Raw genomic sequence first — 14554 nt, 5'->3', positions numbered from 1 at the left:
ACATATATCATGTGAACAAAATGAAAATGGGCTTATATACGCTTGACTGTCCAGAAACTGCCTATCTATTTCTTGAATATATTCCTTGTCTTGCATGACAACAATGTTATCTCCCTTGTCAGCTTCCTTGATGATAATGTTAGGTGCTTTGGCAATTGATTTAAGAGCAGAATATTGTTCCTTGTTAAGATTATACCTAAAATGTTTGTGTTTACCAAAAGATTTATCTTCTAGTAAATGTAAGTCATTTGTCACAACCTTGTAGAAAGAGTCAATCATGTTGTCTTGGGCTAGAGTGGGTACGATAATGGATTTTGGTTTTAGACCACTGTCAATGTTTAAATTGGGTGTTATATCCAAGTCGGATAATACATCTATAATAGTCGGTGTTGTATTCGTACTGTCATCTAAGGATAGTAGTAGATGTAGATCTTGTATCTCTTTGATACTTCTATTGCATGCCAGTGTTGTAGAAATAATGAAGGGAGAGTACAAAGGTTTGCCATCATTTGTTTATTTTTATTTCATACAACGGACACATTTGAACACATCAATGTGTATTTGTGTGCAGTCTGGACTGGCAGTGGGGCAAAAACCAATGGCTTTACTAAATACATCTATCCCAGAGTTAGTCAGTTCATGATTATACAAGTTGATAATCACAACATTGTCAGTTGTTACAGCACCAACAGTACCTATGCCACAGGACACATTCATTGCAACGCTCAGTTTTTCTGATTGCAGGATACCGATCTTGTAGTTACCGCCTCTATTTGTTTTGTGTTGGCCAGTGTGTCTCCCACTCCTGCTATTCATTTTGCACCATACTATTCTCTCTACATTATACTTTATGAATTTCTTACTTCATGATCTCAAGTTCGGGTTTTTCAGATATTGTCTACATTGCCCTTTTTAGATTAATTTACACTGTTTTGGGTTTTTTGTAAATAGGGGCACTAATTTTGTCTTATTTTATTTTTCATTTTTACTTTCATTCCCACTTGTACTCTTATTGTGACAACCACAAATATAATTTCATAATTGGTCTTAAGTTCTATATCATTGATTTAAGATTGTTATACCGCCTTGAAAATGTCACAGTGAGTGACGAAATAAATGTCAGTTGTTTTCCATATATTGAAAACTGGAGAAACTTGACCTGTTGGACAAATTAAAGAAAACTACTGCCTTCAAGACTAATCCTTACCGATTGGATTTTTACTCACATTTAGAACACTTTGATTGGAGTGCCGTAGTATTCTGTTTTGTATGTTGGCAGATTGGGCCTTTGGCCCAATATATACTCAAACCATGGGTAGTAGGGTGTGGATCTACCTTTTCAACACCATTTCCCAAATCATTTGAGTACATGTAAATAATGTTTACACATAAACCCACTAAATTGTGTATTGGTTATACGAGGTGCGATTTTTAGCCACTACTACCTGCCTTTGTTGTACTTATATTGGATAAGGTAATATGTGTCAGTCATAGAGAAAGCCAATGTCAAAATAAATCAAGAAAGTCAAATATACAAATAAATAAACCAAAAAGGCACAAGTGGATTACCCAACTGGACCATCATTACCGTTCATGAACACACTTGAATGGAAAGTTTGCTAATTGAGTGTGTGGGAGAAAGGTTAAATCGGGACCGCATTCCCAAGCCGCCCTCCCCAGGTACAGAAACAGGCATTTGCATCAGCCAGAGTTTCATCACCAGTCCTGTACAAAAAAGCAGAGGGACCCGCCCCCAACTGATCGAGACACTGGGGTGGTGAGTAAACACTGCAGCTGCCAGGAACCCCACCCTCAGATATAGCACTCAACTATCCCACTGCCAATAAGTCTCCTGCTGTATCCGCCTCCCCTCCCCCAAGTGATACATCACTAACCTCCAGGTGCTGCCGGGCCACCAACACTTGAGTACATAAGTGGGCTATAGGGCGTCTCTTCACTCCCCTAGCCTCCTCTCCAATCAGTGCCCTCTCCTCAGCTCTAGCCCACTGGGTCATTTCATGTCTCCAAGTTTCCACCCCAGGCCCAGTCACTGATTTCCAGGCCCATAGGTATGTGCTGTTTGGCTAACGCCAGGGCCAGATGTGCAAACAGGGTGCCCACTTTTCATGTTTTGGGTTTTTCGACCAACCCTAAAATGCAAGTCTCCAAGGAACAGGGCAGAGAGTGACCAAGTATGAGCAACCCCGAACAATATGTATGAAGTTGACATCTAATTGCTCACATCATGGATAAGGGCGGAATTCACCAAAATAGTAAACCACCTTGGTTCCTGATAGCAACGTTTGCGAGGCCCCTGTCACGTGAGAAAGAGGTTCTAGTATATACCCTCTTTCCTCTATTTGTGGAAATCCTGATGTAAATCGTTAGTTGAAGTCTTTTCCACGTTAAATAGCAACAGAAAAAACTTTGTATTGAAACTCTTTGAGTGAAGCATATTTAGAAAAGTCAAACGAGTATAGCACTTGATATCCGTGGGAGTCTCACTACACAGATACCGCCACTCTTAGTGGAGAACAGTGGAGCCTAATAGTTGGACAAAAAGAAATGGGGTCCAACATCAGTTTAGGCAGAGAATAGCCAGCCCTATACACTGGACAATAAATGAATGGTAGACAGAACAACACACAAGTCAGCTGCAGTGAACAGCAAGCTAGGGAAGCACTTCTACATGCTGGCATAAAGATAACGTCCAGATTCCCCAATATTCACTTGTGACATATCGACAAGTTACTGTTTATATCACTATACATAATTGATGCCCTGAAGAAGATGGATATTAATGATTAGATCCATCGAAACGTACGTCGGCCAAGAGTGTTTGACATCCCAGAACTCAGCACAAAACTAGAGGAAAGCAATTATACCCTCTGTATTTGCTCTTTTGTGCTTGATTAGTGGTTCAAGGGGGTGTGTCTGATTGATGATGTTCGAATGTGGCATGATTGTGGAATGTTTTTGTGGATGGGATATGTCTGAAGGGGAAGAGATGTGTTGTATCAAATGCAAATATCAATTAATAGAAGTTGTACAGAACAATGTCTATCATGTTGAGATGACAAGAGGCTAAAGTGTTTGAAGATATCTATCGAGAAATGTATAAGCAAGCAACTATTGAAAATATTTTTGTAAATCATGTCATGTTGAAAGAGGTATAAATATATACTTGTGTAACTAATACTTAAAAAAACAAAAAAACTGAATTTTTATTATATAAAATAAATAAACAAATGAACTCTAAATTTGTCATATGTGTTGAGAGATACATTTCTTGGTTAGTTGCCCTATATTCTCCAAGTAGAAATGAGAATACACCAGTAAAAGGAATATAGGTCAGGTGGGAGATTGTCCTAGTGACTATATTTAGATCAGCCAGAGTTTCATCACCACTCCTGTACAAAAAAGCAGAGGGACCCGCCCCCAACTGATCGAGACACTGGGGTGGTGAGTAAGCACTGCAGCTGCCAGGACCCCCACCCCCAGATATACCACTCAACTATCCCAATCCCAATAAGTCTCCTGCTGTATCCGCCTCCCCTCCCCCAAGTGATACATCACTAACCTCCAGGTGCTGCCGGGCCACCGACACTTGAGTCCATAATTCGGCAATAGGGCGTCTCTTCACTCCCCTAGCCTCCTCTTCAATCAGTGCCCTCTCCTCAGGCTCTAGCCCACTGGGTCATGTCATGTCTCCAAGTTTCCACCCCAGGCCCAGTCACTGATTTCCAGGCCCATACCTCGGTGTACATGACCTAAGCCTAATACGTGGGAAGAAGTAAGTAAGTTGCAGTTTAAGTTAAGTTGGTTTTTTGCCAAGAATCTGAATCAAGAATTCTCTTAAGGGTTTAGTCAGCTCCGTACCTTGGTAATAGAATGTAGGAGTTCTTGTATCTCTCTCTCAGGACTCGATCTCCCAGCAACCCGCAAGGGTGACTGGAAACACCGGAGTTGTATTTCTCGGCGTGAGAAAAGACAGCGTCTCTCAGTGCGTCAAATGGGAGGGTCGGCTTCCTTCGGCACTCGCATCAGCTGGGCTTCAGGCAAGTAGATAGCCGCTCTGCTCCAAACCACTGTGTGTTTGCTTAAGGCAACTGTTGGTATATTTATACCTGAAAGATGCCGGGTTTGACGTAAGGTTGGACATAAGACGTCACTAAGAACTAACAGTTCTTTCTGGACTCCAGGAGTTCTTGTGCAAATCAAAACAAAAGCAGGGGGATTTCCCGGGCTGCTGCAGGCTTGGTTTGTTTAAAGAACGCGTTGTACTTTCTAGGAGTCTATGGGAGTAGCCTTGCCGTATTTGGACTGCATGGGCTATTACTAGATATGGACATGATTCCTATGCCTTTATAAGGATATGTTTTGGTATAACCATTTAAGGGCATGAATCGTGGTTATCTTGATTAGGGTCCTAGATAGATTCACAACAAGCCGACTGGCCTACCATCCCCAGTTCTCCCTGATTAGCCCGTCAAGACACAATGTGATCCACTGAAGCTGGGAAGCCAAGAAATATTGGTTAAACTCTGGGGCACCTAGACTTCCTTCTTCAGGGGGACGGCGGAGGACAGCTAGTGACACTCGGTGATGACCACCATCTCATATCAGTTCACGCAGCAGGGCGCTTAGTTGTTTAAACCATGAGATTGGTACCCCTACTGGTAGGTTAGCAAAAATAGAGTTGAGATAAGATGGGAGAATAACCATCTTAGACACTGAGATCCGAGCCAAGATGGGCAACTTGAAAGAGAGACAAAAAGGAAGGCAGGACTTTAGGGATCAGAGAGGCTTCCCCAAATTACTCTCTTGCAAGTCCTCCAGCGAGTGAAAGATCTGGATCCCTAAATATCAAAATGAATTGGGTGTCCATGTCAAGCCCGGATGGAGGCCCAGCTGTCTTGTCACTCCAGGGGGCACAGGACATACATGAGTCTTGGCCTATTGACCCAGAGACTCAGCACAGTCTCAAAGTACTTTAGAATTGCTAGCAACTTCTTAGTGCCCGAGGTTCCATCCCTTATGTAGAGAAGGCTATTCAGGTGAGGACCAGACTATCATAGGGTAGCATGGGCCATATTCCAAGACCTAATCTCCTCTGGAATTTGTGCTCACCCAGGCATGGGCTTCTGTCTCCTGTCAACATTAGCCTTTAAATGTGCAGCAGCACTATTGTTCTGCACTATTTTACCAGTGGGTATTTTTTAGTTGCCAAAGCCAGCAGTGTGGACGTTGTCGGTTTTTTGTAGACTATACATAAATCTTCTATAATTTCATATGGTCTTTCTGGATTCAAAACGACTAATGGTCCAAGCAGTGAACATATCCCTCTATTAACACACTGTGCATGCAAATGCCAGAGTTGGAGCCTTACAACATGATGGGGGAGGGATGGGTGCAGGCACAAACAAAGAGAAGGCAACACTCTGGTGAAACTATGACTGCCCCTTAGAAAGGCAGGATGGTGCCTATCCACCAGTAGCCTTGCTCCAAACTTGCATCTTTCCTTATCACTCCTGATGTTTCAACACAGAGGCCACATAGATGAAGACAAGTATCTGTGGTATTAGAAATGAGATGAACTGTGGGGTGGACATGAAGTATAAGTCCTTTGACACTCTTGCATTCCTCTGCCTTTCTCTGAATGCCTGGAAGAAGTTGAGGGTCTACGTAAGAGGACTCTGCTTTGGAGGCCACGTCTAGAAAATCTTCTTTGTCAGCTCTTGCACCCTTTGGGCCTCATTTATGAACAGTGTGCCATCACTGGGAGAAACCAGCGATGCAACACTTTTCACAACGCCATCCGCGCGACACCATGGATGCGTCATATTTACTGTTCGGTGCTCCATGTTGCACAGATTTACAGATATGTCAGTGTTACTGATGTATCTATAGGCGTAAAATTGGCGCATTGCTGGAGCGTGTCTGAAAACAGACGCAACTCCACGGATGTGTCCTTTGACATGGGGCAAGCCGCATGTAAAAGGGCCTGTATCACTCCTTACTCCTGCTTGGCATAAGGATTTGACGCAGTGGCGTCCTAGAAGTGGCGAAGTGAGATCTCATAGATTTCACTGCGCTGCTACTGCAAGGCTTTTGTACGGGGAATGCCCACCCTGCATACATTATACCTGACGCAGGTATAATGTAGAGCAGGGGTTTACAAAATGATACATCTGCCTAGATGCATCACTTTGTAAATAGGGCGCAGTGTGGCACATATTTTACACCGCCGCAGTGTCACAAAATCGTGACTCAACGTCAGCGTAAAGGGCTCATAAATAAGGCCCTTTAAATGTTTTTGAAGAGATTGCTATTGTTTATTGCCTTTTCTCTAATTTCGTTTTTTTCCTTAGCTGAGATCTTGTAATAATTGCAACTGTTTGTTCTGTTTTAATTTCTCTGTTTTCGCTACATTTTTCTTAGTTTTAAATATACAGTCACGTTTTACTCCTTACTCTTTTTCATCATTATATAATATATTCTGTGAGATAATTGTGCGATAATCATGAATCAAGTTGTTCGAGCGTGGCGATTCAGTTTTTTTAATCTATTGTCCATCATCCCACTCTTCCTCCTGGTAGTAGAGTGCCCTTTAAAATACATGAATAAATCAACTGGCCTACAGTTTCTTTAATCCAAATTACGTTTTCCTTCTTGTAATGTCATGTAGCTTATTTGACTTTGAATTATATTCTTTGATGACGAAAAAGCAACATGATTCATTTTTTTCCGAAGTCATATCTCATTCTTATGAACAAAAACTGCATGTAATGAACATGTGCTTATAATCAATAATGCTGCATGAGTAAGAAACTGATGCCCGGACCGAGCAATGGAAAACGCATCCATTGCTCTCTCTGCATCTCTAATTAGAATGGTGCAAAAAACGCAAATGACTTAAACCTGCGATATTACCTGAGATGGTTAAATGCTCTGCAAAGTATTGATTCTGCATGTCAAAACCTGTGCTTCGCAGCAATTTCCACGTAATGAGCAGTTACCCTTGGAATTCTAATTAAGACTTTAATTTTAGGGAAATAAGACAAACAGCGATCCGAGTGAACAATACTATGGGTGACATATTGATAAAATTAACACATTTTAAGTGTTTTTAAATTGCACGTGATCTGTATCGATTTAAGCTCCTCACCGAGATGCGCTCCTTCTGCATCTAGAGATATAATATATGTTCCTATAAATTGCTTATATAGTGCGGCTGGAACCAAGGGCACTGATTAAAGAGATCGGTGACATACAGCCCTATGAAATATTAACCTTCAGAAAATCAATCAAGGCATCATTTAGTCTGAAGAAGGAAGGGGAAGAAATTAATAGCCACAAGCTTTTCTTAACAGGAAAAAAGTTAAAGTAAAGTTGCAAGAACAGAAATAAATCATGCTGGTATAAATGAGAGGGACTAAAAAAGTTGTGTTTTAATTATGTTCAAATTCTTAGAAGTATTCCGAATATAAATTCTTGCAGCTATTTACGGAGCCGCCGGGTGAATATTGAATTTCTGCTGATATTTACATGGCTAAATAGCAGACAGTATGCACTATTTGATCCACGGCCATTTAAATAGGTAGCCACTTCGAATATTTACCCGGCCACCGACTAAATAGAGACATTATATGTTATATGGTCAGCTACTATGCAAACAGCACTGATACTTCATTATTCATCCGTCCTCTGACTAGATAGCAGAGATTATGTACTATTTGGCCACAACAAAAAAGCTTCACTATTTACCCAGCCACAGACGAGATAGAGGAAACTGTGTACTATTTGGGTGGCAGCCATGCAAATAGCAAAGAAAGTTCACTATTTTCCCAGTCACCAACTAAATGGCTGATATCATCTGCTATTTGGCCGGTGGTTGTGCAAATAGCAAAGAAGCTTTAATATTTACAAAGGGAATTGTCAAAATAGCAGAGATTAAGTACCATTTCATGAAGAAACTGTAGTATCCTGCCTCCTATAGTTGAAGCCTCCTGTGTTAGAATTGTGTTAGAACTTTCCGGTGGTGGAGTTCCTTGTTCTTAGAACCTGTTGACATTTGAAAGGGTGTAATGGTTTGTGAGAGAGAGAGAGAGACAGAGGAGCTGGAGGAAGGAGGCTTAGAAGAATAGATGTAACAAGCAATAAAGATTTCTGTTCATCAACATTGTGTTGGGATCAGTTTGTTACATTGGTGTACAATGGCAAGAACCTGGCACCTAATTAATTCTTCACCTCAACTCTGCTGACATCCTCAAAAAGTAAAGCGCCTAGCTCTCAAGTTTTTTAAAATTTAAGTTAATGTTGATTGTATAAAAAAATTAAGAGAAATCTGATTAGCTCACAGCATCCCACTCTTTGTATATGTTTGTGGTTTTGACATATTTAGAGACTTTGAGCCTCTTCGGCAAGGAGGGGAGATGAGAACGGCTGACTTATGCGCAAGCCAACATTTTGCTGATTGGCTGCGCCTTCTAAGGTTAGCCAAAGGATTGTGTGCCAAGTTTCTTATTTAAATGCAATGTGCTGAAACCCTGTGCGTGCTGATATTACCTGTTAAATTGCGCTCGGCGCATGCAGAGATCAGTTGAAGAATCAATCGCTGAGCCATATGCTGGCCCTGCTGTAACAGCTGATTACTGTGTTGACATCACGCTGAGATTCAGTATCTAGGCAGGGATCACAGTAGGCATTAGGATTTCCTCCCTGAATGAGTCGAGAACCTTTATTTTGTTCTCCTGTTGTGTATGGAGCCACCCCAAAAGAGGAAACCAAAGTTCGTTTTACGCAGCATAACACGTGACCAGAAAGCTCAGGATAAACCATTTGGCCTGGAAACATTGCCTTGCAATAGAGGAGTACACTGTTTCTACTGGAAAGTTGTATGAAAAGTGGAGCAGCCATCTTAGTTTGGGAAATTTTGCAAATGTAGATAGATGTATCAACTAAAAAGCAGTCTTAACCTGTGAAAGTCGCTTTTCAGGAGATTACTATATAATTTAGTAATTTTTATTTTCAGGTGGAACACGGGTAACTCTTGGTTGCTGGTGTTTTAACTTATTTTTTTTTCAGGTGGTGCTCGGGTAACTCTTGGTTACCGGCGTACTTCATCATGCAATGTGCACCATTTTTTGTGACATCCTGGTGAGCCAACTTTTAAATGGGGAAAATGTAATAATGTTTTTGTACATTATGCACATGCTGGTGGTACTTCTTCAGAAAGAAAAACCTCTCTCCCATTGTTTGGGTCCTGAAGGCCAAGAAATGTTTGAACATTTGCCTGAAATAACAACAGAATACGCACGTGATCTAAATGAATATGAAATACATATCAAGAAATTAGATTTACAATTCTTACTTAAGGTATCAACCGTATTAGAAAGATATAATTTTGGTAAGCTCTTAAAAATGATGGGTGAAACAGTGGAAATTGGTATCAACATGTAATTTTGGAGGGAATTGTGAGCAATGTTTGACGGAACAATTTATGTTGAATTGTAACCTAGAGAAAGTTAAAGAAATGTGTTGGCAGAAAGACAATCAATCGCTCAATGAAGTATACACCATGTAAAAAAATGTGCGAGCACAATATGGCATGTGTGGATGTACTAAAGAAAGGAGAAATTAATGATGGTATAGAAACGTGAGTATAAGTTGAAGAAAGGAAAAGAACAAGGAATACAACAGAAGTTGGGAACGGAATAGGGTAATACCATAAAAAAATATCAAGTAGTACCAAGGTACATGCTACAGCTGTAGGGAATAAGTACATGTAGCTAGCAAAAAATAATGTATTGTGTGGAAAGCCAATTGAAGGAAATGTGGGCATAGATGTTATGTGTCTAAGTGTTGTAGGACTGGAACTTTAAAAATAAAATCAGGATGTGTCAGGAATCAAATGATGAAGAAGAAATAGTTGTTCAAGTAATGGAAGTGGGTGATGGTGTTCCGTATGAAAATGTACAAATAGAGAATGTATTTGTAAGCATTCTGTTTGATTCAGGGGCCAAAATCACACTTATTCCATGGGAGGTTTATCCGAATGAGTTGAAAGGCAAGGTGGATCTTCATAAACTAAACATCTGTCCAAAAGGATATGGAGGGAATCCTATTAAAGTTACTAGGATACTTCATGAACTGCATTAACTTTAAAGTCAGATTCACTGCAGGAAAAATATATGTTTCAGTAAGGGGTTATTTGTTAATCTGTTGGTTTCACCAGAAGGAACTGATGTTTTACTTATATCATAATGAAAGTCCTGCTGTAAGACTTAAAGAAATTGGGGAAAAATGTTGAGTTGGGAATGGAAAACAAAGTTTGTGTCAAATAAATGTAGATAACAAAGACTATGAGAAACAATTCCTGGACATGTCCAAAGAGAAATTGGATGTTTAAAAGGGCATATGCACCGATTGTGAGCAAAGTGAGAGATGTTCCAATCAAAGTAAAAGAGGCAATGAAAGAAGAGCTCGAGATGTTAAAGGAAAATGGGATCATAGGAAAAGTTGAAGCCTCAGGATGGCTTGCTCCTGTGGTCATGGCGCAGAAGGTAAATGGAGAGGCCAGAATGTATGTCACTTTAAGGCAGCTCAACCAATGTGTTATAGAAAATCATTATCCCTTGCCCAATATTTCCAAAATGTTGTCTTTACTTGAAGGAGCAAAGTGTTTTTCTTCTACTGACCTCACCTCTGCATACCACCAGATAAAGTTGCATAGAGATTCACAAGATTTGACTGCATTGATTACGCCTTTTGGAACATATACTTGTATCAGAATGCTGTTTGGGCTAATCTGTATTGCAGCAGTCTTTCAGAGAATGTTGGGAGGTATTCTGAGAGGGGCAGGTGGCATAAAAGTCTAGCAGGATGACATTTTAGTTTTTGGAAGTAGTGTAGAGGGACACAGTCTAGCAAATTAAATGAGAATGGTTATCATTGAAATAAAAAAATGTAAATGTAATAACTCTGATGTTGACTATCTTGTTCATACAATTACACCCTCTGGAATAGTGCCCAAACAAAGAATTAGTTGATACAATAAAAAAACATGGCCGCACCGACATGCAAGGAGGAAGTAGTTACAGGTTTTTGGCATGTTGGAAATTCACAGATAAGACCAGAACATGAGGAGGCTATTGAAAAAGGGCATAGTGTTTATGTGGGACTCCGATTGTGAGAAGGAGTTAAAATTGGTGAAAACCTGTTTGTTTCTGCGGCATCTTTGAAGAGTTTTGAGCTAGATCAAGCCACGATAATCATGACAGATGCTAGTTCAGGAGGTCTAGGAGTGGTAGGGCTACAAGTACAGGATGGGATAGATTGTAGAATTGTATTTATTTCGCAGAGTCTGAAGAGGGTAGAGCTTAAATATTCAGTGATTGAGAAAGCGGTCTTAGTGATCACTTGGGCAGTGCACATATTGATGAAGTTTTATATGATTGTGTTTTTTATGTCAAAACAGATCATAAATCAGTCAAATAGATTTCCGAGAAGAAGGGCATTGATAATATTTCATTTACAATAAGGAAGTGGGTTGTATCACATCAGGATTTTAGTTTCAAGGTGGATTATGTTCCAGTTGTGTGGAATAATCTAGCTGACTCCTGTTCACATCTAGTAGAAAGGAACATGACAGAGGATTTGGAAGAAGAAATTAGTGAGGATGATGACTATATAGATTGCTTGATCAGAGATAGTGTGATTAATGAAGAAGAGTGCTTTGTAGAACTTGACCGAGATACTGAATTACATTCAGTGATCAAGGAAGTTGTGGGAAACTGGATGGGTTACTCAAAGACACAATAATTTTTAAAACCATTTTGGTCAGTGAGGTCTAAACTTGCTTATCAAAACAGGTTTGTTGTTAGGCAGAAGCAAGCTGATTCTCCCTGGCAGTGTGGGGTGGTATCTTATGGAACGTGCTCATGATAATCATCCGGGTTTCTCAAAAATTAAAGAAAGGTTGAGACAGATGTATGGGTGGACTGGGATGGACATTCAAACCGAAAGAACTGTGTGGAAGTGCATGGAATGTGTGAAGAGTGATAAGATGTTGTGGTGAAGAGAACAGGCCATAGTCCTGAGAAAACTTCCAAAAGAACTGTGGGAGAAGTTTGCCATAGATGTTATAGGTCCTATTAGGGTGTCCACCAATGATAAGTTCATCATTGTATTAATCAATATGTATTCAAGGTGGCCTGAGTTGGAAATCACTAACTCTATAGAGACATCATGACATTTTTCTAACACATTTTTGAACAAGAAGGATTTCCCTCCACTTTATTATCTGACAATGGGGTTTAATTTGTGTCCAAAGACATGGCGAGGTTTCTAGATGATAGAAGCATTATCCACTAGAGAACAGCCTTGCACCACCCATGGCAAATGGAATGGTGGAATGATGGAATGATCCAACTGTACTTTCAACGAAACCATCAAGAGAGCCTTGGATATTCAGATGTGTTGGAAGATAAATATTTTTAATAAGGTCAAAAACTACAGTCATACCCGACACAAAATGACAAGTAAACCCCCTTTTGAATTGTTTTGTAAATGTAAAGCATGTACATCAGTGTGTTCTTCTTGGATGTACACCAGAACCATGGGTGGTATAAGTGTAGAAGAGCAAAAGAATAAGAAAGATGAGATAGAATTGGGAAGGATGCTTGCAAACAAAGAGAGATATGATATGCGCAAAGCTGTCAAAAAGACAGACATATACATTGGTGTGGAACCTCAATAGAGTAGTCAGGGTATCAAACTTTTGAAAATTTGAAAGTGGTGAAGGTGTTGGTCCTAATGAGAATGATTAATGTGTCAGAAGAAGAGAAAAATATTGATCCAAACTTGGATATTTGAGGGACTATTTTTAAGAGTCCATATGTAAATTGTATATACTATGTGTAATACTGAAGTTCTATTAAAGTTATTCAAACTCTTTTGTTCAGGTGTTTCTCAATATGTCAAGTTAATTACAGTAATGTATAAGTCTAATAATTAATCAGTTTTGTAACTATTAGGAAGGAGGTGTGTACTCCGGTAGTAGTGTTAGAACTTTGTGTTAAAACCCTCCTCTGCTAGAGTTCCTTTTTCTTAGAACATGTTGATGTAATAGAATGTTGATATTCGAAAGGCAGGAATTTGTGAGAGAGAGAGACAGAGGAGCTAGAGGAAGAAGGTCGGGGTGAATAGAAGTAAATTGTAATAAAGACTTCTTTATCAATTTGTTACAGAAACCTTACAAATTATGATGGTGCCACTTAAATAGCAGATGTTCTGAACTAGTAAGTATGTTGCCAGATGGTTACTGAAGTTTTGTTGAAGAATCAGTGCACTTGGTGACTACAGTCGTAGTAAATGAGGGAAGGAAGGATGTTGTGGATTCTTCTACGAGGATGGTTCTTAACATGCTGGGACATAATACACATATTTGGCAGCATCCCATACCGTCTGTGCCTTATGATTTCCTTAGTGTTGGTTCACTGTAATGCTTCTGTTCTTTTGGACTCCCGCTAGCTCCTTACCATCTCAAGCTGTCCCTACATGAAATGCCATTTTTTCACAACCATAGGCCACCTTTGTTCCAGATTATACCTGCTCCTCTACCTCTTACTGGGGCTCTCAGTCTCAGTGGTGAGGGCGGGTGAAGCAGGATGTGACTATCACTGCAGACCAATGTCAACTACAGGACAATTGCTGGCCAAAAAGCTGATTCTGCCTTTCATTCTTCCCAGATCAGATACACCGGTTATGTAAAACATTTGGTAGCAGAAATATAACCAGCCAGCAGGTAAATAGTGATTTTTATCTGCTAGTTAATTGGCCTCTTGCTAAATAGTAGAAATTATTTATTCTTTGGCCAGGTGCCTTGGCAATAGCATGGAAACTTTGCTATTTAACTGGTCACTGGCTAAATAATAGATATTCTGCACTGTTTGGCTAGCGGCTGTGAAAATAGCAGAGAAACGTCAATATTTATCCACTGTTGGCAAAATAGTAGAGAGTCTGCACTGTTTGACCAGCAGCCATGCAAAAAATATGGAAACTTTACTATTTATCAGGCAACTGGATAATTAGCAGAGGGTATGTACTATTTGCCCAGCAGTAAAGAAAACAGCAAAGAAATTTCGCTCATTACTCCGCTGCTGGCAAAACAGCAGACATTATTTACGAATTGGCCATGAGCCAGCCAATAACAAATACACTCCTGGCTTCTAGTTAAATAGCGCATGTTGCATACTATTTGACTGGTAGCCTGACAAATAGCAAAAAATGTAAGTATTTTCCCGGGTGCTGGCTAAATAGAGAAATGATGTCCTGGTTGGCCAGTGGCATTGCAAATAGAAAATAAACCTCATTATTCACCCGGTGGCTTGCTAAATAGCAGGCAGTATCCATAACGTGGCCTGTAGCGCTGCAAATATCAGAGGAACTTCACTATTAACTGGGATGCTGCCTAAACCGCTTATAATTTGTTTTTCATGCCTTATGCAGATTTCAACAGGCATTTACCACCAGAAAGAGCTGCAAATGAGGA

Source organism: Lissotriton helveticus, chromosome 2_1 (assembly GCF_964261635.1).
Source record: "Lissotriton helveticus chromosome 2_1, aLisHel1.1, whole genome shotgun sequence".
NCBI classification, from domain to species: Eukaryota; Metazoa; Chordata; class Amphibia; order Caudata; family Salamandridae; genus Lissotriton; species Lissotriton helveticus.
The sequence above is the reverse complement of the archived record's forward strand: the minus strand, read 5'-3'. Positions refer to the sequence as shown.